The sequence below is a fragment of the Podarcis gaigeae genome, assembly GCF_964106915.1.
Source record: "Podarcis gaigeae genome assembly, chromosome: 4".
Classification (NCBI taxonomy): Eukaryota; Metazoa; Chordata; class Lepidosauria; order Squamata; family Lacertidae; genus Podarcis; species Podarcis gaigeae.
In genome coordinates, this window is record NC_139677.1 from 60,690,087 (window position 1) to 60,714,503 (window position 24,417).

At 41.5% G+C, this 24,417-nt stretch overlaps 1 long non-coding RNA gene across 1 annotated transcript; it reads left to right on the forward strand.

The window, feature by feature from the left end:
* The first annotated feature begins 2,367 nt into the window (after positions 1–2,367).
* LOC310843891 lies at positions 2,368–22,530 on the forward strand. The gene is made up of 5 exons (XR_014563746.1): positions 2,368–2,828; positions 17,469–17,666; positions 20,060–20,169; positions 20,371–21,489; positions 22,191–22,530. It is a non-coding gene; the product is annotated as an uncharacterized lncRNA (long non-coding RNA).
* Positions 22,531–24,417: the final 1,887 nt, after the last annotated feature.

A 24,417-nucleotide genomic window follows, 5' to 3' on the forward strand; every position in this document is an offset into this window, starting at 1 on the left:
GCAGCAAGCAGTCTGAAGAGAGCTTCAAAAGTAAATGGGAAGACTTGTTACCACAAAAGAACAGGAGTTTTCCCTCTAGTTTCAGTTTACTTTCTAATTCATGTCTCTATCTGGAATCTGCCTTGCTGCCCCACTCCCCTCAGCCATACTTCTAAATTATTGTAATTTTCCAAGATTTAATGATCCTATAACTTCACAACCCGCCTCCCCCACCCCAAAATAAGAAACCTGGTGTTTTACAGTACTTAAAGTAAGCTCTCTAGGATGCTGTGGTGTTCCGTCTAATTAGGGTTGCTGTGGTGTTCAGTCAGTCTGGCTTTCTTTTTGCATTGCCACTTCATTGATGTGGCACTTCAGAGAACGGTTTTAGTAGAGCTGGAGTCACCAACCTTTTCGGGCTCATGGGCACAGATTCCCAGGAAAATGTTGCTAGTGATTTAGTGAGGATACTCCGACCAAAAAGAGTATTTCACTAAATGTCTTGTTTTTGTAAATGTCAAGAGTATTTCATCTTTTCCTATGACTGACTTCAAAAGTAGCGTGCACACACCCCATTCACATATTCTATGTACGGAGGGGGATTATGCATTAAAATACATTATTTCAATTTGCTCCTGACGTCTATGCAGTGAGTCATTGTAGATATCTGAACCAGTGAAGGCTATATATGTAGAAGTCTATGGTATATAGGTTTATTCAACTGAGACATCTATGTTCAACATGTGTCCATCTGGAGTGAGGTCAGCAATTGTTCATATACTGCTTATAATCAACAATTGAAGTGAGATAACCAGGAAACACCATTCAGATACTGTGCCTCTGAATTTTCCAAGGAGCTGAGTGAGGATATAACCACTGCACACTGCTACTGAAGGTAATGGGGCCCTTTATATGTCCAGCTGTCCTTTGTCAACAACAAATTGTCGCTTTTTTGGTGTTGAATATGTGCTGTATGGTAATTTGTGGACCTAATAGGTATCTAAATCCATTTTATTTGTTTTTTGTCTTATATTTTGGAAATGTACATCCAGTTTTTTCCCCTTTAAATTTCTTGGGGGGCCCAAGAGAGTGGGGCCCTAAGCTATATAGCTTGTTTAGCTTATACATAAATTTGGCACTGATCAAGAGGCACAATGCATGCACCTTTTCCCAGAGTCTTGAGGCAGGTAAATGGTACAGTGATCTGGCATCCTACATATGGGAAGAAACTTTGGCAATCCTATACTGGAAAAAACTCTGTGAGCAAAAGACCACTGTTTGATTAATTTGTATTCTCTTTCCAGCTTGCTGTAATAACATCAACTTCAAGTGATAAGGATGCTGCTAAATCTGCTTTAATTAATGTCAACTCTCTCAGTAATAAATCACTATTAATTCTCAAGTTAGTTCTTTTGGAAATGGCCTCCTATTTTTGGCTGTCACTAAGATTCATTTGGAAATTGTCCCAACTATGGGATGCTATATTATTACTGCTCTTCTGTTCTTAGCCTTTCAAGGTGAGTTTCCATCTGGCTTGTGGACACCCATAATCATTCTGAGGCTTTTAGTAAGACGTTTGCCTATAACAGAAGTCCAACCATTAGTTATATCAAGTAGGAGGTGCTTACAGTCAAACACCCATCCATATTTTTCTACATCCAGACATAGATGTTCTATGATGCTAGTAAATAATGCAAAGATGTCTGTTTGATTAAAACTGGCTAAGATTAGTTCCTAAGTGCCAATATAGATCCCCCCAATATAATAATGTTAGATTATTTTGGATGAAGTTATCTAGTGACAACAGCACTAGATTCATAGTGAAAGCCATAACAGGGCTTGAGGTTATGGACTATTTATGTATGCTACATTCAAAGAGGTTGGAAAACATGAGAACACATAAGCACCAAAGCAAAGTGATCTATGTCCATTTGGGTTACAGAGGTCATTCTCAATGGAGACACAGAGGTTGGTCTTCCCAAATCTGAGTATGATGGGGTTTGCCAACATCTCTAAGGTCAGACCCAACTTAATGCTGACCTGTTAGTAGATCTATCTAAGGAACCAGGAAGAAACAATAGTCATGTGAGCTATGCTTTTATTTTATTTATTTTATTTCAAATTTTCCCTCATCATTAGGTTACAGTAACATAAAAATGCAATATTAATATAAGTTAAAACAATTTACAATAAAGGGTGAGCATTTCCTCTTCCTCACTTCTCTGAAATTGATTTTGGTTTTGCTTCTTCTGATGGAAGATTTAAATAGAACAGTGCCATTTTTGGCCCATTTTCCTGAGTTTTTTTCCAGCATAGCCAGACTCTGCGCAGGACTTCGTCCCTCTTGTAGGTCCTCGAAATCTGAAGCTCTCCCCCCAAACCCTGCTCAGTATTCCACCAGGCCTTTGGCAAATCACTGTTTTGGGTGAAACAGACAGACTATATTCAGGACACAACTTGTTGCATAGTAATGAAGTGTAGAGCATGGAGATCACATTATGTAATGGAAATTCATCATTTGAAAATAATCAGAAGGGAGTTGAAGACATGGAAAATTCCATGCAGGCTCTGAAAAGCCAGCCAAAAATATACTAAACTACTCCAGATTGTTGTTCCTAACCATGAAACTAGAAATTTCTTTAAAATGAATACCCATGAGTTGAGCATGGACACCTGAAAAGGGAAATATATCTCTGAGTGTAATCACTCTTTAGATCACCTCACTCAATGTATGTGTTTTAGGAGGAAGCTAGGGAGGCTGCCTAGACAAGCAGTGGGACCCCATTTCCTGTTAATCTCATGGAGCTCCCTCACCCACAGAACTAATAGAAGAGGCTTAAGTGCTGAAGGTAGTTGACAAAAAGAATTCTCTGAGGACTACATGTTTCAGTGGCAGCCCTGAAACTGGAATCATATGTAGGTTTGCTTTTCAGAAATTGCATCTCCTGAGGAAAGAGCTGTTTGACAGCCAAGTGAGAATATGTGGAATTGTGATTGAATCCGGGCTGAGGTGTGGAATCAGCCATGGGAGAGATGTGTTCTGATGAGAACCAAGGCATGGGGGAAAGGGTATATACTATTCCTGGAATTTTATGTCAAATGTAAGTGATGAATTTCATATAAAACAGGATTTGAAATTTTTATACCTACAAATTTGTATATAATTTTTAGTAGATACATCTCTCAAGATTTCTACTTTACCTTTGATATTTTCTTGAGGGTCTTCTTACTATTGCCACCACATATTTCTTCAAAAGAAACTTTTCATCCTTGAAAGAGACAATCTGCATTCTATTGACTCTAAAGTACTGTAGTCCTATTTATTTTAAGTAGCAAACTCCGGTATAAATGGGTCCTAGATTATAGGCAGTTGCCTGCAAAGCCATTAGTATGCAAAAGTTATTTCCATATCCTTTAGGTCCTTGCAGATCTTACAAAGAAGTTTGATGTTTTGTATAATTGCTTCTGTGATATTCAATAATGGATAGCTTCAGATTTTGTTAAACTTAACATAGACAAAACAGAGTAGCTATCGATTAGTTCACCGAGGCAGAGGTCTCAGGTGTCATCGTTGGTAGTTTCCATTTGTGGTGGTTCTTTTTATTCTTCAGATAATGCTTGTGACCTTAGGGTCATTGTGGATTCTGTGCTTTCTTTTGAAGCCTACATCAATCATGTAATTAAAGTGTCTTACTACCATCTTTGGAATCTAGCCAGACGGAGACCTCTGCTCTTTCTGGTCCACTTGTTAAAACTTTAATCCGTGGTGCTCCCCCCACCCCAGCCTGTAATTCTCTGTGTCTGTTCCTAAGATTATGTCCTGCAGTCTTTGCATTTGGAAAACAGTATTCTAAATATGTGGAACACTATCTTGGATTCTTATTGTTTCGGTTTTACTAATTCCTACACAAAGTTTCCCTAACTTTAGATTTCTTTTATAGATGGATGCTTCTTTTATAGAACAAAGAAACTTCCTACATCTGTCTCAGGGGTGAGGAATGCTTTTCAGTCTGAGGGCCCATTCCCTTCTGGGAAATGATCCAAGGGCCACATGCCAATGGTGGGTGAGGTCAGAGGCAAAAGCGGACACATGAATGAATGTAAAAGTTACCTTTTGTACAGTAAGCTTGTTAATGCACATACCCCCGCACACCTCTCTGTCCTCTATTGAGACAAGCAAGATGCATTATCAGAGTTCAAGGGCACATTCTGGCCAAGCTAGAACACTTGGCATATGAGGCACAGCTATTGAGGAATGCAGGATGGCCTGAGGAAAAGACATAGTTATATGATAACTGTACAGACCAAGGCTGATCATCATCTCCTTCTTTAGAGCAGGTATGGGGAAGCTTTGGCAGTCAAGACATTGCCAAACTCCAACTCCCACCAGCCCCAGAAAGCATGGCCAGTAGTCAGGGAGAACACCTGCTTTAGAGTCTTGCCTACAAGGAAGATAGGTTCTACAACTGGAAAATGGTGTAGTGGAAGGGAGCAAATCCTTGCACATCGCCCCTGCTTTTCATTAAGAGGTAGGGGAGGGACGGGGAGATGGGGATCAGATCTAATTCTGAATAGAAATCAGGGGCAATGTGGGAGGATTTGACCCTCTACCCAACACCATTTCCCAGATAAACCTTCTGGTTGCTTCCCTGTAGTGATAAAAATAAAACTATTCTTCACCCTGTAGGGCAACCAGCAGCTAGAGAAGAAAATTATTTTTGATGTAAATTGCTTGGGAAGGTTAAACATCCCTTTTTCTTTTGCTCATCACCCTGAGATGCATGTGAGGAAGGCAACATCTGGAAGATCATGGGTTCTTCACCCATGCCCTTGAGCAGGGATTCTTTTCAATTAAAACTTGCTGGAGTTCAGTTCCTGCATCTCTCAGGTGGGTGCCATTGCCATTATAAGACAACAAGGGAGGTGTTCATGGTGAGTTCCAGCACCTCTTTTTTCTAGAAAAATAGCACTGGCCCTAGAGGGTGAAGAACTGTTCATGAAGTTCTTTGGCTTTACTTACAGTTTTGTACAGCATACCACCAGACTGCTCTGAAGTTGGCCACAATCTCTTCTGGATGTTTGATGTGTCACCAGGTATTTCGAAAGCACCCTGTTTTAATCTGAAATATGTTATATTTTAGTTCACCACCGCCTACTGAATTCACACTGTGCTGTCAGCAGCAACTTGCTGAGGACTGTTGCCTAATAAAATATGGTCCCATTTAGACCGTGTTTTTGAGTGTATGTGCACACACACATATACAGTTGTCTTATAAATGTGATACAAAATGTCTGTGGGTAGGATGTGTCTTATGGCAAAACATTATTCTTGTTACTAAGTCAAGATGGGGTAAACTTGTGCTGTAAATTATTCCAGACTGCCATTTTCATGAATTTGCCTCAGGAGCAGGCCTTGGGCATTTCCCCAGATTAATGAATGGGTGGATTTCACAGTCACAAACCACTTGTTATAGAAAAGAAAAGCTATGCTCCTTGAGCTAAAGGGTGTGATTTTCTACATTGGTTATGTTGCTCTTGTTGTATGCATGAGTTTATGACTACCGTTAGTTGTCTGCCTTTTATTTCAAACACATTCAAGGGAGAGCCTTACAATTTTGTTTATTGCTAGGATAATAACATGCTGCACAATATGTTCTCTGTGTAAGGCTAGAATAATGGCATCAGGGAGCAATTTGTTCTCTGCTGAAACATGAACTTTCATCAATAACAAAGAGATACTGGAACACCCTTCTGCAAAGTTGGATGGTTGTCCTGAATCATTACAATGTTGTCTGGCAGCATCTTCCAGTGTTAATTGCTGCAATGAAAATATAATGTGGCTTCTAATTAGGGAGAGCAGACTGGACTAAACAAGAGGAGTATCCTGTATACTTGACTTGTCAGTACCCTTAAAGGTAATGGACACATTTGGAAAAGCATTCCCTGACCCAATAACCCAGGTGCAGTTCATAATATTTTCTTATTTTAGATGCAAATTAAATCTGGGGTACATCGTTAATTTAATTGGATTCTATTTAATTAGATGCTAATTAAATCTGCGGCACATCTTTCTCTGTGTATTGTAGCCCTTTTCAAATGTCAGGCCTCTTGTTCAAAAACCCCATATTCCCATCTAGCATTCATCAATGTGATAAGCGCAACCCACTACCTCCATATTCTCCCCAAATCGTCTTTCTGTTTTCTCAACCCCTGGTTCCGTTCTGTGGAACCAGCATGTAATGCTAGCCTTATCTACTCAGAAGCAAGCCCTGTAAAGGTAAGTGTGTCTAGTACTAGAGCTTAATACTTGTAAAATCCAAATATTGAGGCTATATAAAGACAAACCAATCTAGGGTTTTTTTTTAGTCACCTGGAGAACTGATGCAGTTTCATATATTCTATCAAAATTCCCTCAGAATTTTGGCTAATATTTTAAATCCGTTGGATTTTGCTTCAAGCAAAATTTGTGCTGTAACTTTAATCAGAAACCTTAATCTCTTGCTAAGGGCAGGTACTCCTGATAATTTAATACCAGTAATTTATCCCTTCACACACTATTTGTGTTAGGAGCAGTGCTTTCAAACTATGTTAGTATCTCTATGGTGAGATGCATCAGTAGTAGTTCCAGGTTAGCTAGTTCTGAATTAGACAGGGATTTTGAAAATGTGGCCTCATTTCATTTCTAACCCTCTTGGCTGAGTCCAGAGAGTGGAGCCTTGTATCGCCTTTACACCTTCTATTTGAATTGGGCTAGGGGTGGGTGGGAAAGAGACATGAGTCTCTCACTCGGGCATTTGCGTGCCATTCACATTCAGCCACAGCTAAAGGGCAAGCAGGGCAATGCTTGAATGTGGCAGCAATTGAAGGTAGCTTCCTCACATCGCCTCACACATTTTCTGAGGCTAATGAGGGAGTTCGGAGACAGCCTGTTTCTGGGTAGTCTGACAGGCAGATTGCCTAGAAAGCTCATTTAATTTATTTATTTAAATGTCTAAACTGCCTTCCCACTGACAATGCCTATGTTGTTTTGTAATCATGCACATGTTAAAACCAACCACATTTTAAATATATATATATATATAATAAATAAAATTGTATATATGACATAATAGATACCGAAAACATTTGTTCTATTTTTAGATGGAAGAAGCTCACAAAGCAAAAGGTCTGGCAGAGAAATGTGAATGCAATATCTATTTTAACTGCACCCTTTCCCTTTCATTGGATATGATCTGTTGTTCCTAATCCATAGTGGCTAGCCCTCCCCCCCCATGCCCTGTTCAGGGTGAACTTGAAGAGTGTGTAGCCATCTTTAGCAGGAGCTCAGCTCTGGATCCTGCCACCATCTCTGTATGAAGCTTTGCTACCATGATTCCAGATCACAGTCCCTTCCTCTATAAGTGATTTTGAGACCTTGCTGGAGGACTTCCAGGAGAGACCAGACAGCCAATTTGTTGCAGCCTTTGATTATGAGTGGTTGCTGCTAATTCATTCTGTGGACTGGTTATTTTCTATTGTGTATTGTATTGTTAGCTGCTTCAGGTATGAATGTAACAGAAGAAAAGAAATGTATAAAATATGGCAGGGTGACACCAGGTTTCATATCTGGCTCGCACCCACTTCCTAGCATGTCTGGAGACAGAGAAAGCATCAAACATAGGGTCTATCTTCAGATTTGAGTGCAGTCTGCCATTAATTCCTATACATTCATTATCCCCCAGCTGAATGCCTAAAGATGGTTACTATCTTTTCTACATGCAGTAGCCACAATGTGCTGGGAGCAGGCTCACTGCTTGTGACAAAAGGTAGTCCTGGGGTGCCATGTGGTTTGATAACTGACAAGCACTTCCAGGGGCGGAAATGAAAATTCCGTCAAAAGATTTGACACCATCTGTAGAAATTTCTGAAAATACACCAAGTCTTTCATTAAAAATATAGCATGTAATGAAATGATATCATTCACTGCATATTTACTTGAGCCAACAAAATGTGACTCAAACAGTAGCGGTTCTTAACTACATTATGCCATCACTGAACAGCAGCTGCCAGTATGTGAGAACCATAGGACCTGCCTTCTAGTAGTAGTTGCCCTGACAGCTGTGGTGTGTGCTCCCCACAGACCTATTAAATCTGCACAGTCCACTGCTGACTTTCACGTACATATTTAAAATCTGGTTATGAATGTCAACACAAGTCATTGTGCCCCACCCTACTTAATATCATCAGCAGATATCAGGGGTTTAAATCCATTTCTTTTGTGTATCAATAGCATTACTGTGTTTGCCCAGATGGCTTTTGGAGAAAAAGTCACACAAGTAATAAAGGACATTTCCTTACAATAAGGAAATCTAGCTTCTTCAAACTGTCTTGCTGCAGCCTTGAGAAGGTTATAAGAACAAGTCAAGGATGTTCTTTAGATCAAATGACACAGAGACCTTTGCTCTTTAATGGAGGACGAGTTTTACGCTCTTTCCCCCTATGAAGTCTACAATTTAGAGTGACTGGTGTGCTAGTATACTGAAAAGTGCCGTCCTTGCTGACCATGAATCAGAGATCAGACTGTACTTTGACTCTGTTCTGTCAAGAGGCATTGGCAATGAGCTCCTTGCATTCTCTCATCACTGACAATCCATTTTGGAATTCCAAAGATCAAGCTTCAGCCAGACTGAGCAAATCTCTGTATCACTCTGAAGGAGAAAATAGCAATGTCATAGAGCAAACTAAATCAAGATCATCAGAATTTTCCCATCAAAATCATTTTAAAAAATATATATATAGAGAAAGGCCAAACCAAATACTGAAATGGCAGGGTCATGAGAATTTAATGTTCCCCTGCCCCAGACTTTTCTGTCAGCCTCCTACTTTCATTTTCAACAAGAAAAGTAGCAAAAAATGAGGAAGATAATGGGATTTGAAGTACTAGCCAATCCCTTACAGTCCCTGCCCTCCGCATGGTGTAGTAATATATCAGTATTTGTCAAGGCTGGACATGGATCTTAAGGTCAGTTGGGAACTAGGAACCATGGGATGAAGGCAGTAGTCAAGACTGATGGGCAAGCCTGGATCGAAAACAAACTAAAGGATATAAGAGCAGGACAAAGTTCAGGAATGTATTGTTGCTTCAGCGAGACTGAAGTGGAAAAGTGAGTCCTTCCTGCCAAGGCCTACCCTGGGTGAGTGTGGTCAGTTTACAGGAGGGTTTCCCAGAGTGATCAGTATTGGCCTCCAGGGATCAATGGGACTGTGAATAAAGACCTAGGGGGCAGAAAATGACCTAGACATAGAAAATCCATTTACCAAGTATAGTGCAAAATATTAAGTTAGGAACTATGAACCTCAGAAATAAAGAGCACGAGCATTTGCAGAATGCATCTTCCTTGCACCTCTGTATTTAATAAGATGATTCCACAACACAACACTATTTTCAAACCATGCTGCTTTACGGTTGGACTTTCTTATTTTTTACATTTCATAATTCCTAGTAACGGTGATGGATGACTAATGAATTTGGAGTATATACTCATATTTCTTCAGTTTATTTCATGTATGTTTCTAAGAATTTGGGTTTGCGTCAATGACAGCTTTATAAGCTCATCAAGGCTTCAGCAAATGCAGACATTTGGGAAACCCTAGTCTAGAGTCTGAGTATGCTATGTTGCTTAGAAAGAGACAGCAATGTGCAGTACCATGGCTCACCCTGCCCCTGTGGGCGGCTTCCAACAGAATTAATGATAATAATAATAAAAAGCAATAAAACATCAGACATAAAAACCTTCCCTAAACAGGGCTGCCTTCAGATATCTTCTAAAAGTCAGATAGTTGTTTATTTCCTTGACATTTGATGGGAGGGCATTCCACAGGGTGGGTGCCACTACTGAGAAGGTCTTCTGCCTGGTTCCCTGTAACTTCACTTCTCACAGTGAGGGAACCGCCAGAAGGCCCTCAGTGCTGGACCTCTGTATCCGGGCTGAATGATGGGGGTGGAGACGCTCCTTCAGGTCCCAGGTACAATCCCTGGCATTTCCAGTAAAAAGGGTCAGGTAGCTGGTGGTGTCAAAGACCTCTGCTAGAGACCTTTTCAGAATAGATTATACAAGGCTAGATGAACAAGCAGTTTATGCTGATATAAAGTAGTTTCCTGTGTTTACTTAGGAATTGAGTCCCTCTTTCATATACAGCTACTGTAGTTCTAATGCTAGCGAGATGAAAAGCTTTAGGCAAATAATACTTCTAGCACCAGGGTAAAACAAAATGTTACTCCACTAGGCAGGAGGAAGTGGCAGTCTATCATTAAAAGAAGAAGAAGAAGAAGAAGAAGAAGAAGAAGAAGAAGAAGAAGAAGAAGAAGAAGGGAAAAGATTGAGAAAGGCGTCATTGCCCTGCCTTGTTTCCATCAGCCAATATCTATCTTGCCACCGTGTTTCTCAGCGTATTCAGTTTTGGCTGAAACCTCCGCTGGCTTTGTCCCTTCAAGGCTAGAGCATAAGCAGTAAACACTGCTTTTTGACTTTGGGGGTCTTTGGTCTATGGATGCTTGGGGTTATGATGATAAAATGTAGACTCAGTCAAGGCTTTCCAGCAGTCTTTTGGAGAAGATGGTGAATAACACAGAGCCAGGCAAAAATTACGTTCGCAAATCTTGCCTCCTCCCTTCAGTCCAAGTTCATCTGAACATGGAGCTGAGCAAGTCACCGGAGTTCCCCTAGCTTCCCTCTGGGAATTGAATCATGTCAAGCCTCCAGAAGAGACTCCCTTTGCTTAACTTTTTTTTTTAAAGAAGCTTAACTGTAAAAAGAACAGAGAGCCTATATATGTGTGATGGTAGTGCACATCTTATATGTAAGGTCAAAGAATCCCCAGCTTTGTTCCCAGAATATAATATCCTCTTATTTATGTGCTTTGCTACTTTTAGCTGTCTTAAAAGCATTGCGGAGAAATATGTGCTGACATTTAGGGCAGTAAAGCAAATATGATATTACTTGTGCTAAGGCTTCCGGTGGTTTGTAAACTCCACTGGTAGGCCCCGCTGCAAAATGAAGGAATTCATGTTGGACAATGGAATTCATGAGATCAGAATGGAAAAGACATATTAGATACCCCCATGACCTACTGAAGCCATTCTATCCTCGTCCTATTAATAGAAACCTGGGCTAACCACATGCATTTAAATTATTAGAGGTCTGTTTCTAATATTGTTGATTCAGAATCAAGTGTGGGACAGCTCTTTGCATTGAAGTGGCTAGGAGACTGAGCTGTGAATCATGTAGTCTAGGGGTGAGAACTCTGTAGATATCCTGAATTCCATCATCCATGCTGGGTGTTGGAGTCTAGCAAAATCTGAAGGCCACAAGTTCCCCATCCTTGAGATAGTCCTTCGTTCATATTTCACCTTTGTTACAAAATCAGTAAATGGCCTTAAGCAAGCCACACACTCTCAGCTTCAATTCCCCCACTGGCAACATGTGGGTTGGTAATAATGACTTCACAACATCATATTCCCACTACTCGCTCATTTTGCCTGTGGTTCCATGTAAAGAAACATTAGTATACAAGTGCACCTGATTGTCCTGGGTGTTCAAATCTTGTGTAACCCTTAAGCTGTAGCTCTTTCTTTATGCTTTCTCTTTTGTCTTCTCTTTTGAATTGTGGTTTTCCTTTCTTTTTTGGGGGGGAATTTTTGTTTAAAAAAAAGCCCAACAACATTCAGGGTGTCCTGGTTTTTACTTTTTGAAATATGGCTGAAGCACCGGCCACCCTTAGAGTGTCGTCTCTTTCAGAAGCAGCAAATGAAATAAGTAAATGTGATGTGTGGATCTTTTTCATTTGTATACACTATTTATCATTCTGGGTACAGTGTTCCTTCCAACCCCACCCGCTTCCTTCCTGGCAAGGTGTCCTTCTTTGATTGTATTTAAAAGGCTCTAAGAAAACAGTCTTCAGTGGCTGGGAATTGATGATGAGACAATGCAGCTGTCCAATATCATGAGGTGAGTACTGAAACTGCCTGCTTCCCCCAGGAACCCTTTTCTAAAACCCTGAGTCACTGAATGTTGAATCACACTATTCCTGTCAATGTGGTCTCATTCCTCTCACATCTTTGCTCTGCTTACTGTACATTACCTCACAGACTGTTTCCTGGTCAAATGGTGTGGCTTTTGCATAATCCCGAAGCATTTCTCCAGCTCATTAGGAGGGGCACAACATGAAGCTGGCTGTATTTACAGAGAGGAGCTGAAAAGCAAAGAATCCCATTGGTGTCTATCGCACCATCTGTGCAAAGGCAAAGAGCCCTTAACAAACAGGTCAAGCAATAAGCTGTGTTTTCTGCTTTTCCCATTTCACCTATTTGCTGAAGCTCGTGACCGCCTGCTACTTGATTTCTGGAAAGGTCAAAAGGTTGCAGTATTAAGCATCACCCTTAAAAATTCATCATTTGTCTGACAAACAGTGACCTCATGTTGACTCTCTGACCAGCTGTAAACTTGCTGATTGCAAGTCTCTTCATTCCACTCGGTTTAAGATCTCTGCGTAAGCCACTACAAGGAGCACTTCAAAATTTAGCAGGAAGTGATTGCCACCTATTAAAACAATGGTAGGCTATTAGATTAAACCATCTAATTAATGAATATATTGAAAGGCTTCACCTTTTACAATGGCTTCTCATTGGAGAAAGTCCTCAAAACAACACAAACATTCCAATAGTTTAGTAATTAGGAAAATATGGCTAATGGCATGGTTGACCATCTGCATTGGGGGGAGGTGTCACTCTGTCCTACAGGACATGATTTATGGGCCAAAGTAACTCTGTAGAAGTGGTTGAGCTCCGTAATAAAGCTGATGTCACATAGCACCAAGCAATTTAACTGTGCAGACACTCTGATCTAGCACTGCATACAAATGTGATGCCAGTGAGCCAGTATGAACAAAAAGGGTTTTAGCATGGCATCCAAGGTTCAAAAGGGGAGGGATCATATATATTGCCCTTTATGGACAATTATACTAATTATACATGTAAAATCCATCTCATATAAAATATTATATTACTCGGTAGGACCAATGCTGTTGGCTCTTAGGTGGGGCAAATGCACAAGAACTACCCTAATAGCCTCCTTAATAGGGATGGGGGAGGGAGAACCACCTTAATAGCCTCCTTAAATCCTTTTAATCCCTGCACCTATTTCTTGATAGTGCTGGTTATACCTGTGTTAAAAAAAAGTATAGTATATCTTTGTCAATGGTGGGGAACATATGACCCTACAGAGGCTGCTGGACCCCCAACTATCATCATCCCTGACTGGGCACTGAAATCCAGCAACATCTGAAGAGCCACAGGTGTGCCCCCCCCCCCCCGGTCTAAGTTACCAGATGCTGGGGATAAACAAGAAGGGTTAGCCATCACCTTCATAGCTTGACTGCTTGTGTGTTTCTCAAGGCAAAAGCTGAATGCAGAACTCAATGGAGAACGAGACGATTATATTTATAAGAGGGAAAGGCAGGTGATGATCTAAGATAATATGTTAGAGATGTGTTAGAGATACAGAATGGTTGCAGATGATGGAACAATATGTGGCTGAAGATTCTGACCTCTATGTGGCTATGTGTTTTCTTACTATCAGCCCATCTCACCTGTTTTGCTGTGATTATTTTGATTTATTTTCTTCTTAAACACTTGCAATCCCTTCTTCTCCAGTTTTCTGCAAATCACACACTTTGTGTCTAGTACATGCCTTCTTTCAAATCATTAATTGAAATGCAGAGCAGCGCTAGACCCAGCACTGAGCTGGAAATACCTTCCAAATTTGATGCTGATCCATTAATTACCCCTTGAGTGTAGTTTTTCAATCGAGTACTCGTTTAATGGTAATTCCTTGTAGTAAGGGTTTCTCAAGTACCCTTATGAGGCTGTCATATAGAACAATACATCAAAAGCCTCACAAAAGATATATCGGCTGGGGTTTTCTTGTTTACTAATTCAGTCCTTGATCAAAGAAGGAAACTAGGTTGAGCTGGCATGGTTTAACCTCAATAAATCCACATTGAAGGAGAGTAACAAATATTTTGTTTTATCATTTCTCCAATAACTTTACTTTTTCTTTTTTAAAAAAATAGCCGCTATTGATAGCCAGGGTTTTTGGCCTTTGCCAAGATAATTCTTTCAGGATCTTTGGATAAAGATCATTGTACTGTATTGACTTTGGCTGAGCAATCCTATATGTGGCAATTAGGCATGAGTATAGGCAGGAGGTTTGCTGGTGCTACAGTAAGTGCATGGTCAGCATCTAGTAGAAGTGACCAATCCTGGAAGGCAGGGGGAAATATAATCTGAAAGCAGGGGTGGTAGGAGGAGCTACAGTCTTAGAGCCCTGGAATTATTCCAAAGGGCTTTTAATCAGGGGATGTAGTGCAATGGTATCCACATGCCATGCAGACATGGAGATGCTTAAAAGCAAGGAAGCATAACCAGGACAGCTCCCTGTGCTACGACTCACAGAACAATGCCACAGCACCTCACACCATGAGTTCCATAGTCACAGGTGGCACTGTGGCATGTCTCCAAGCGTGTTCATACTGTTCATAAGACCCTTTCAGATCACCATGTAAAGGAAAGGATGCACAGCATAGCCGGGAAGACGTTTTGGTTCACCCCTCCACCTGGTGACCCATGTGACCAATCCCCCCAACTATTTTGCCCCCCAATGCCATTTCCCTCTTTCCCCTCCCCTAAACACTCTTCTTCCCCTTCTTTTCCCGACTGCCTTGTAAACCACAACAAGAACATTCAGCTCTCTTAGGCCCTCTGCCCCATTTCACAATATCGAAGAGCAGCTGGTGGGGCAGAGTCACCTCAATAACCTCCTGACAGCAGCATTGCTGCTTCTCACCAGTAAGGGGAGGGGCTAGGCAGTGGAGAAGTCAAAGCTGCACAGATGCACAGCCAGAAGCAACCAATTGGCTCTGCTGGTGCATCCGCAAAGTCCCAAACTGGCTGCCACAAGGTTATTGCCCTGGTGGGCAAGCTGCTCCTGCAGCAAACCAAACCAAGGTGAGCAGAGAATAGAGGGCCATTTGTCCAGATGACACTGAGGCCTGCTTTCCTCTTAGAATCCCTTCATGAGACCATCTTAAGCCAGATGATAGTAAGATGGGGGCGGGGGAAATGGATCCTTATCTGCACCCCTGTCTCCAGTAAAAAAAAGAAAGAATGAATACAGCAAAGCGTTTTTTGACGTTTCCCCCCCTAAAAATTCAACCCATAGACAGGACAAAACAGAGCCTGTTTGTAGAGGAAATGAAACTGTCACAGGACAGAAATATGGTAATCCACCATAACCCATCCTGTGGTTTTTCACATTCTTTATTTGCACAAGCGTTGCTGTATAGATGTTCATTTTCTGCTACTCAGTTACTATTCCAGTGGCACAAATAATATACCGGTAACCAGCTTTAGAGAAAACAGAACTTGTTAATTTACATACGCCATCACAGATAACATAAGGGAGATAGTAACACGGGAAAGCCAATGATGACAATGTTAAGATAAAAGTCAAGTGACCTAAATTAGAAGAGGCAGTGGTCATGGTTAGCATGCCAGTTCCATTCCTGGCATCTCCAGGTAGGCTTGGAAAAGACTCCTTCCAGTCAGGGTAGTTAACAGCAAGCTAGGTGAACCAATGGTCTGACTCAGTATTAGGCAGCTTCCTATGTTCCTATACTGCGTACTTTACTGTTTGGAAATGAAAAGTGCAATTGCAAATGCACGTATTTGGAAGTATCGAGGGTTCTAGGATTCTTATGAAAATGCTAATGTTGAATGTAAATCTCTATAACAAGCTACTCTATTGAGTAGAGAGGTAGAACCTTCATGAATACATCCCATTGAGATGTGTTTTCTAACCTCCTCCTTGTCTCCTTAAATGCTCAAAGTTGTTTATGATGGAACAGCTCCCTCTTTGATGAAACACCCATGTGTTTAACTCTACTAATTTAAAAGGACCTCTGATTAATTGTTTGGTAAACTCATTGGGATGGAAAGGGAACTTGTTTAAATTCCTAATATTTTCTTTCAACAGTAAAAACAAAATGGCATGTTTTCCCCCCTCCTTCCTCCTGCACTTCCAGTAGACAGAACCACTGACATCACAAATCAATACATTACTGGCAATTGTAGCCTATTTTAGCTAAAGTGCAATTTTCCAAAGCAATCCCTCCAAAAAGTCCTGACATCAGTGATTTCCATGATAGAACTGAATTAAGCCCTTGGATCACAATGGCCATTGTCTGTCATTTCCCAGTTCATTAAGACACATAGCACACTCAGTTCTATTAGCTGTTGCCTGTTTGGAAATGGGCTTTTGTGGTCACAGGGACAAGTGTGGTTCTGGGAGGTGGATATGTTTGATTCCCCCCCCCCCCCACACACTTTATATGAATATGGGAGGTTGAAGACAAGTGCTCCATGCCACAGCTGGCTCAACTGAAAGTCAACATGGCTGAAAGCATTACAGCAAAGGCTGGGTACTTGTCCCCGCCTCTATAGCTATGTAAATTTCAGAGGAGACAATGAGTGTCACAAAGCAGAGCTTGCCCTACATAGTCAGAGAGACAAGAGGCAGGATAGATGATGGGACACTGTCAGGAGAATGGGGCGTGGCTGGCTAGCATTCTCAGAGCCACCACCCCCTTCAAGGGGAGAATGGACAAGACACCTGGATTTTATGAGCTGAGGCCAGAGACTGAAGAAGATGGATTGAGGTGCCTTACTGGAGAAGAAAAGAAGGTACAGTTATAGAAGAAGAAGACTTGAAGGTAGCCCAATGAACCCACTTTAATGTGCAGGTCTTGCAGTCAGGACAGCCCCAGTGATGACCTAGACTTCTTGATTCTGCCCAAAGAACAAAAAGGACCCTCTACATTTTTTGGAGTAAGAGGCATAGATGGGACTTAGATGGTTTTTATTTCCTCTTCTAATTCAGGAACATCTCACAATAAGAACCAGGGCACCAAATGAAGACCCTGATAGTTGGCCCTATACATTTAAAATAAAACAAGTGATCATAGTATAGGGTGGAACACCCTCTGGCCTTCCTGTAGTTTGAGCACAGCCTTGCATCTGATAAACCCAATCATTAGCCGTAGAAGCTGAGGTCATAATAAACCCTTTAATCTGTAAGATACAAGTCTACCAATTATTTATCAGCTTGCAACTATCTCCTACTTAATGGCTTCTAGGTTTGCTTTATAGGTGCATTAAACAGGGAAAGTATTGCCATTACACCAGGGACCAAAATAAGTATTGACTTCTTTGAACGGGAATAAACTCCCATGAGAGTTCATTTACAGGGCAAGGAAGAGTTCCAAGGAGAGGAGCTCCATGGACAGTAAAGTGGTCTGTGAAGAGGATGGCAGAGGAGCAAGAAGAGAGTTCCTTCATGGGTATCAAACTGAAACGTTTTAACGATGGAATTCATATATGGTATCCCCCCTTTTAGCAGGGGTGAGGTTGCCCCAGCCCGACTTGAAAGAGATTTGATTTGGTTTCTCCCAGAGGAGGAGGAATTGGAGTCCCATGGACAGGGGTGGCCAATCAGAAGGGGACTGAACTGCCTCTTAGTTGGTGATGTTGGGCCAGTGACTACCTCTCAATCCAACCTACCTCATCCTAACAAAAACACCTTAAAGAAAAAGAGGTAAGTAAGTAAGTAAGTAAATGTCACACTGAGGCAGTTTTGGGTTGGGGGCACTGCAGAGTGATTACCCAAAGCCTGGGACTTTGGGAGGTATTTCAGGGTGCCTTTCGAATCAGATATGGGCAAGTGGGTGAACTCTTGACAGCAACACCTAGGCCACATGTTCAGCTCAAAGGCCCAGGGCTCACCTAGGGAGAGGGAAATTTCCCTAATCCTATTGGCTGAGGAGCCACAGAATGTTGGTGCTCACATGCCCAGGGGGACACAAAGGACACTGCCCTCAAACCTCACCTGCCCTCACTTCTTTAACTGGCTTGTTATTCTATGGATCTTCTTATTGTTTTATCTGAATAAATATACCTTAACCTTTTTGAGGTCATGCGGGCAATGAGTAGAAAACCAGAAAAAGTAGCTATCAGAGAACCTCTAGAGGTTGGTATGGAGATGTTCAGCTTGTCACAGAGCAAACGTTCCCCATTTCTTCCATGGTCTGACAACTGGTGGTTGGCTTGTGAGCAGATTTCCTCATAGTCACAGTGACTGTGCTGCTCCCAGGATGTGCCCTTCACATGCCTTTGTTTATCTTATGGGATTTGTGAAGCCTGTTTTCATCTCAGCAGCGTAGCAGACACCCCAGGAATAAAATCAGCAGGACAGGTTCTTTGTTATTAGAAGTCTGTCAGTTGAGAGCAAAGTCTCTTTCAGAGCTTTTGTTGTTGAACTAGTTTCATTCACTCAGGGACACATTCAACCAACACAGTTAATAACATGAATATAACCTGAATAACCTATAAGGAAGGGTGTGTATGAAATCTTTAGATTAAAAATAAAAGCACATAAAACTTTTAAAAGCCCTGATCAGCAGGCTTTCATGCATCATGCTATAGATTCACATATGACCAACATCACACATAGATAAGATCAATGAATTATCAAGGGAGACTGGCAAAACTGGAATCCATTTTTAAAAACAATGTTTTTCAGGATTCCAATTAGGATTATTGCACAGTTTAGGGAGTTCCATTCTGTACCCAAAGGTTTGCACATGTTAGGGGATTGATCACCCCCGCTTTTCAACGGTAGCTATCATGCCTGCATTGCAAATTCCCATGTTATCTTACTTACTTCCCATGTTAATGTTCCTGTCTGATGAAAGGTTGCAATGGAGAGCGAGGATGGGTGTCAGTGGGGGAATCACAATTTCCACTGGACTTGTGGGATTATCCACACAATTCTTCATCAGACATTTTTTTAAAGGCCAATTCTCCCATCCTCAAAAGCAATTATGTCTCATTTGGTGTTCCTGCAATTGCTTGATGCTTAGGTTTTGCTGCTCCATCAAAATGTTATCTTTAGTACTTTGCTTCCAACTTGATTTATACTTCACTACAGTTAAACCTAGGTTAGACATGTGTGTGTGTTTCTTTACAATATTTATGTATTGCCTTGTAACCAAAAAGCAAACAAAATTCACCCTTATTGACATAGTAGTTTGGGCAACAGTTGAAAAACTTAGGTTCTCACTATACATAGTTCATCTCCCTTTATCAGGACTGGTACAGTGAAGAGTCACAGATTAGGCCTATTGCCATCATTTGATGGAAGCAGAGTTAACACAGGATCCAGTGGATTCAGTGCTGGCCCAGTCCCAGCCCTGTAAACATCCCATTTGGCAGGATGCTTCCACCCACCCACATTGAGACCCTGTGAATGCAGAAGGGCTTCCCTGCCAGCTGTGGAGTCCAATGGAGCTAGATATCACTATGTGGAGAGTACCTCTGCCTCATCTAAACCCCTTCAGAACAGTCAATCAGGGGATTGGATTGCCCTGCCCAGCTGCAATCTTATACCCACTTACCTGCAAGTCAACCCCATTGAACCCAGTGGAACTTTACGCCTGAATAGAAATGCATAGAATTGCACTAACCCACATCTGTGCATACTTATTTTATTCCACTTTCAAAATAGTAAATACAGGGAGTCCCAAACCAGAGAGCAATGTTGACTGTCACTTAGATTTGTTTCAGATTGTTATCACACTTGGTAGAGATACTGGCTGAGGCTGAAATTTGAATGCGCTGGAAGAAGTCGCTTGTGACATAAATAATTTGAAATAAAAATGTCACGGTTTTGACTTTTTGCAAATGACTGCACTGAACTTCCAAACTGTTGCAATTCAAAAAGCTAATTCAGGATTGTGTACATTAATGCCAATGCCCTATAAAACTGCCAGAATATTTTTTTTAAATAAAAAAATTCAGCAAAGGCAGAGAGGCATTAGTTTTTAGCCTGTGTCAGCATAAAGGTTGCCTCAGTTGTTTCATCTCAAAGCAGCTGCATGCTTTCATTGACTTTTTTTGCCCTTTCTTTGTGCACTCATCCTAACCTCTTAGGTTGTTTCCTGGCCTCACTTTGCTGACCTATGACCGGCGCTGACCTTTAGCTAGAGAATGTGACATTTTGTTCTCCTCTGGCGGATGTGTGAGGCTCTCATTATTCAAAGGTATGTGAAAATAATGACCTCTAGTGACCTTTCAGTTTCCTTTCATTTACTGGTGTCCTTTAGGTGCTTGTTCAGCATATTGCCATGCCCAGTTGTTGTGTATGCCTGCTTAGTGGTGCTATATTAAAATTTCTTCAATAAACATGCATCTCCTGTTTATTAATTCCATGCTTCATTTCTCTCCCTTATTGCCTGTTCAAGCAAATGCCATGGAACCTGACAGGAAGGAACAGGTGGGCAATTGGCTTCATAGGATCAGACGACTGCAATGGAATGAAAAGCAAGCATATCCAAAGGATGGTCCCAACCTAAGATACGGTATCTGCCGGCTTCCAACAAACTAACCTCACAAAAGAGACAAGATCACAGCAGGAGCAAGAAAGGTGCGACTCTCCAAAATGAGTCAAACATGGGAACCTTTTTCAGTTCAAGGGTCATATCTCCTCAGCTTACTACACTTTTGAGTGACAACTGATCCATGGTTATTTGGTGTACCTTTGTGGACATTTGACTTGCTGATGAAGAACATTTATTGAAACAGTCTATTATTCCGGAAGGACTGTTCTGTTGCTGTGTTTGGAGCACCTACCATCATTCTTCTGTATGGCTGTGTTTATAGCACCATCTCGCTCCCCCTCACTTTTGGCAAAATTCTGTATTAACTTTGGAAGGCGTTTAGCCTCAAAATTCAGTGATTCTTTGTGGTCAAATACTAATCTGATCATTTCCTTTCATGGAATATCTACTTCACTCTTATTAGTTCGTGACTCCATGTACATATTGTATGTTTTCTGATTGTGAATTAAGAAACAGTTCGATAGTGTTATATAAATATTGTTAGTATACTACAGTCATACCTCGGGTTGTATGTGCTTTGGGATGAGAGTGTTCGAATTGCGCTCCGCGGCAACCTGGAAGTAATGGAGCACATTACTTCCAGGTTTCACCACTTGCGCATGCACAGACGCTCAGAATGACGTCACATGCATGCACAGAAGCGGCGAAAAGCGAAGCACGCATGCGCAGACGTGCCGTAGCTGGTTATGTTTGCTGCTAGATGCGAACGGGGCTCCGGAACGGATCCCGTTCACATCTAGAGGTACCACTGTGTTAGCCTACGTGTTGCTTTATGTTTCTGTGGTGATGGACAGGGCCAAAGGTAAAAGGGTGCAGGGGGCTCCATGTGCCTCTTTCTTTTGTACATTAGGCCACATTTCAGCCACACAAAGCAGAAATTTCTACACACACCCTCACCCCAATTAGGCAAAAGTCACTTTCACAATTCAAAGACAAGTTCTAGCCAGGCAAAAGGGAGGGGGGGTGCAGATGAGAGCTGCTGTGGAGTGCGGTCAAGTGAGGGACCATGGCTGAGGAAGAGACCCAAGGGCCTGGCAAAGAGGCCTGGACTTCCAGAGGTTCCTCACCCCTGATGTAAGCCCAGCCACACAGTAGGGATGATGAAGGGAGAACCACCACAAAGCATCCCTCCTTGGTTGCCCAAACACAAATATAAACCCATGTTCATCTATAGGGAAAAATGTTTCAAGGGTTGTACATGCCAATCAGCTGAGAACTACCTGCCATTCAAACTCATACACTATGTATTTCACTGAACATGCTTACTTGGAAATGAGTGCTACTGTGTTCAGTGTGGCCAGCTCCCAGGCAAGGGTGCCGACGACTGCATCTTAAGCACACCAGGGAGTCATCACCATTTAACACAGTGGGGCGTATTTCCATGCAGCAGTGGTTCATCAGGTGGGACAGAGCTACTATGTAAGTGCTGTTTCATTGTTGCTTGCTGAGAGAGAGGAGAAGCAGTCAGTGCAGTGAAAATGCACCAGTGGAGCCAATCTGTCACTCCTGCCAATGCATATGCACAATGCTGACCTCCCCAAAAGCTTCCAGTAAGCAAAAGCAACCTGCCTGCCAAGAACCTATGGGAGTGGCTGCTCCCAGCGAGCCAACTCTGCTTCCAAGTAAGCATGGACAGGTTTGAGCTACCACCCCACCCCCCCGAGTTTGGCTATTCTAACCATATTTACTCACGGATTTTAATATGATGAGCTTTCAAGTAACTGTGCTTATGTGTGCGGCATTAATGCTTAACATGCATTAATACTCAAAACATTAGGCATAGCAAGCAAAAATAAAATTATCTGGAAGCTTCTCTTTTGTGAGGTCTTGTTTACTTCAGAACTCAAGCTGAAAAACTGCCCAGATAAACAAATCAACTAACTTAAAGAAACCATGGGACTGCAGTCTATATTTATTGTCACCAGTTCCATCCCCCAAATGTGTAGTGACATTTTAAACTTTAATAGGCCACATCTTCTTGGCCAGAAAATGCAGACAAATGTATGAAAGGTATGAAAATAGTTACGTCAATTGTTGTATTGATTTATAACATTTTCATCTGGACTTTTCATAAAAAAGATATTCAAGGCAGCCAGTGAAATGTATGAATAAGTTAAATGACAGTCAAACCAAAGGCTACAACAACAATTCAAAAGCGGTATAAATACAGTAGCAGTTAAAATCCATTTAAAAAAAGATGGCACTTAACTGCCTGCTGAAAGGCAAGCTGTCCTGGGGACCTTTGGCAGATACATCTGTTTATTTAAATTGTTGATACTTCCAGCAAACGTTTCTCCTTGAAGTCAAAGTCATGGAGGAAGCTGTTGAGGACAAACTTTGGTTAGATTTGGAGCAGGACACAGGTGCCCTTGTTAAAATGTGGAAGTTGAAATGCAGAGGATGTGGACACTTGTATGTTGGAGAATTTGGCTGCCTTAGCAGCGTTGGACATGCAACAAGCAATACGTGTTTTTTTCCATAGTGCTCTAAAGACATCTGAAGTTCTAAATTAAATGGAAAGACCAGCAACATGGCTCCTTCCCAGGGCCATGCATGGGAGTGGGCAGCAGGATACACTTGCCCTGGACCTCAGAGGGCTAAACTGACCAGGGACCAGCTGCTTTTTTGTTTTATAATTTTATTCTAACAAAACTCTTGCCCCAGGCCTAAAACAAGCTCTGTATGGGCTTGCTCCTTTCTAAACCAAAACCAACATTTTACAGTAATTGAGCCAGTATCCTGGTTCATTCTCAGATTAATGTGGGAAGAAACGACATCACAGACTTATCCTGTGTTACCACTGTTAACAGCACAGCACAGGAGGGACATGTATAGGAGCAGCTGCCGCATGAGTAAGGTCGTTCCGGAAGGGTCTCGAGTAAATCTTTAGCCAGTGAGCATAAATATTTTATATGCCCTACATTTAAGAAAGTTAAAGTGCTTCAGGTCTTTTATAGCCAGACTAGGCAGCTGAGTAATTCTAATCACTATTTTGGGCAAGCCTCATATATGTTCCATTAGAAGTACAAATACGTTCAATTAATGGTCAAATTCTTCTTGCTGCCATGTGGCCAAAGGAGAGTCCTGTGCACTCTATGGCATCTGAATAGATCTGGGAATAGTAAAGCTTTTTGAGGAATGTGGGAAATACCCATGTGGGAAGTGGCATACAGTACTGAGGAAGGCAAGGGAGAGGTCACTGTGACTATCCTACTGACTGAATGAACCCAAGTGGGAAAGAATGTCGCACTTCTCTTCACCTTCTCTGTACAGTGGTACCTCGGGTTACAAACACTTCAGGTTACAGACTCTGCTAACCCAGAAATAGTACCTCGGGTTAAGAACTTTGCTTCAGGATGAGAACAGAAATCGTGCGGCGGCTGGAGGCCCCATTAGCTAAAGTGGTACCTCAGGTTAAGAACTGTTTCAGGTTAAGAACGGACCTCCAGAACGAATTAAGTTCTTAACCCAAGGTACCACTGTACAAATAGTAAGCATGACTATTATAAAAGTCAATATCTAGGGTCTACTAAATATTGTATTTCCTCTTCCACCTTCAGCATGAATTTATATTTGTTCCCATGTCCTAAACAAGAATATTTTTCTCATCTCTTCCCCCCCCCCCCAATATTTATTTGCAGGGATATGTCAGAGCCATATCTTTCCCCATATCTTTTTAAAACACATATTTAACAACAAACTGAAAATCAGCAATATATATTTGATATAAATCTTCCCCTTCGGGTTGCTTTTTGCCTTCCTAAGGACATGCCCTCAGGCTCAGTGGTTTACTATTAATGAAAATGATTAAAATAAACAGGGAAAGATTGAGATTTAAAATAAGCACTCAGATGTGTTGAGTCAAATAAGAGTCTTCTAAAAAGTAGGCTA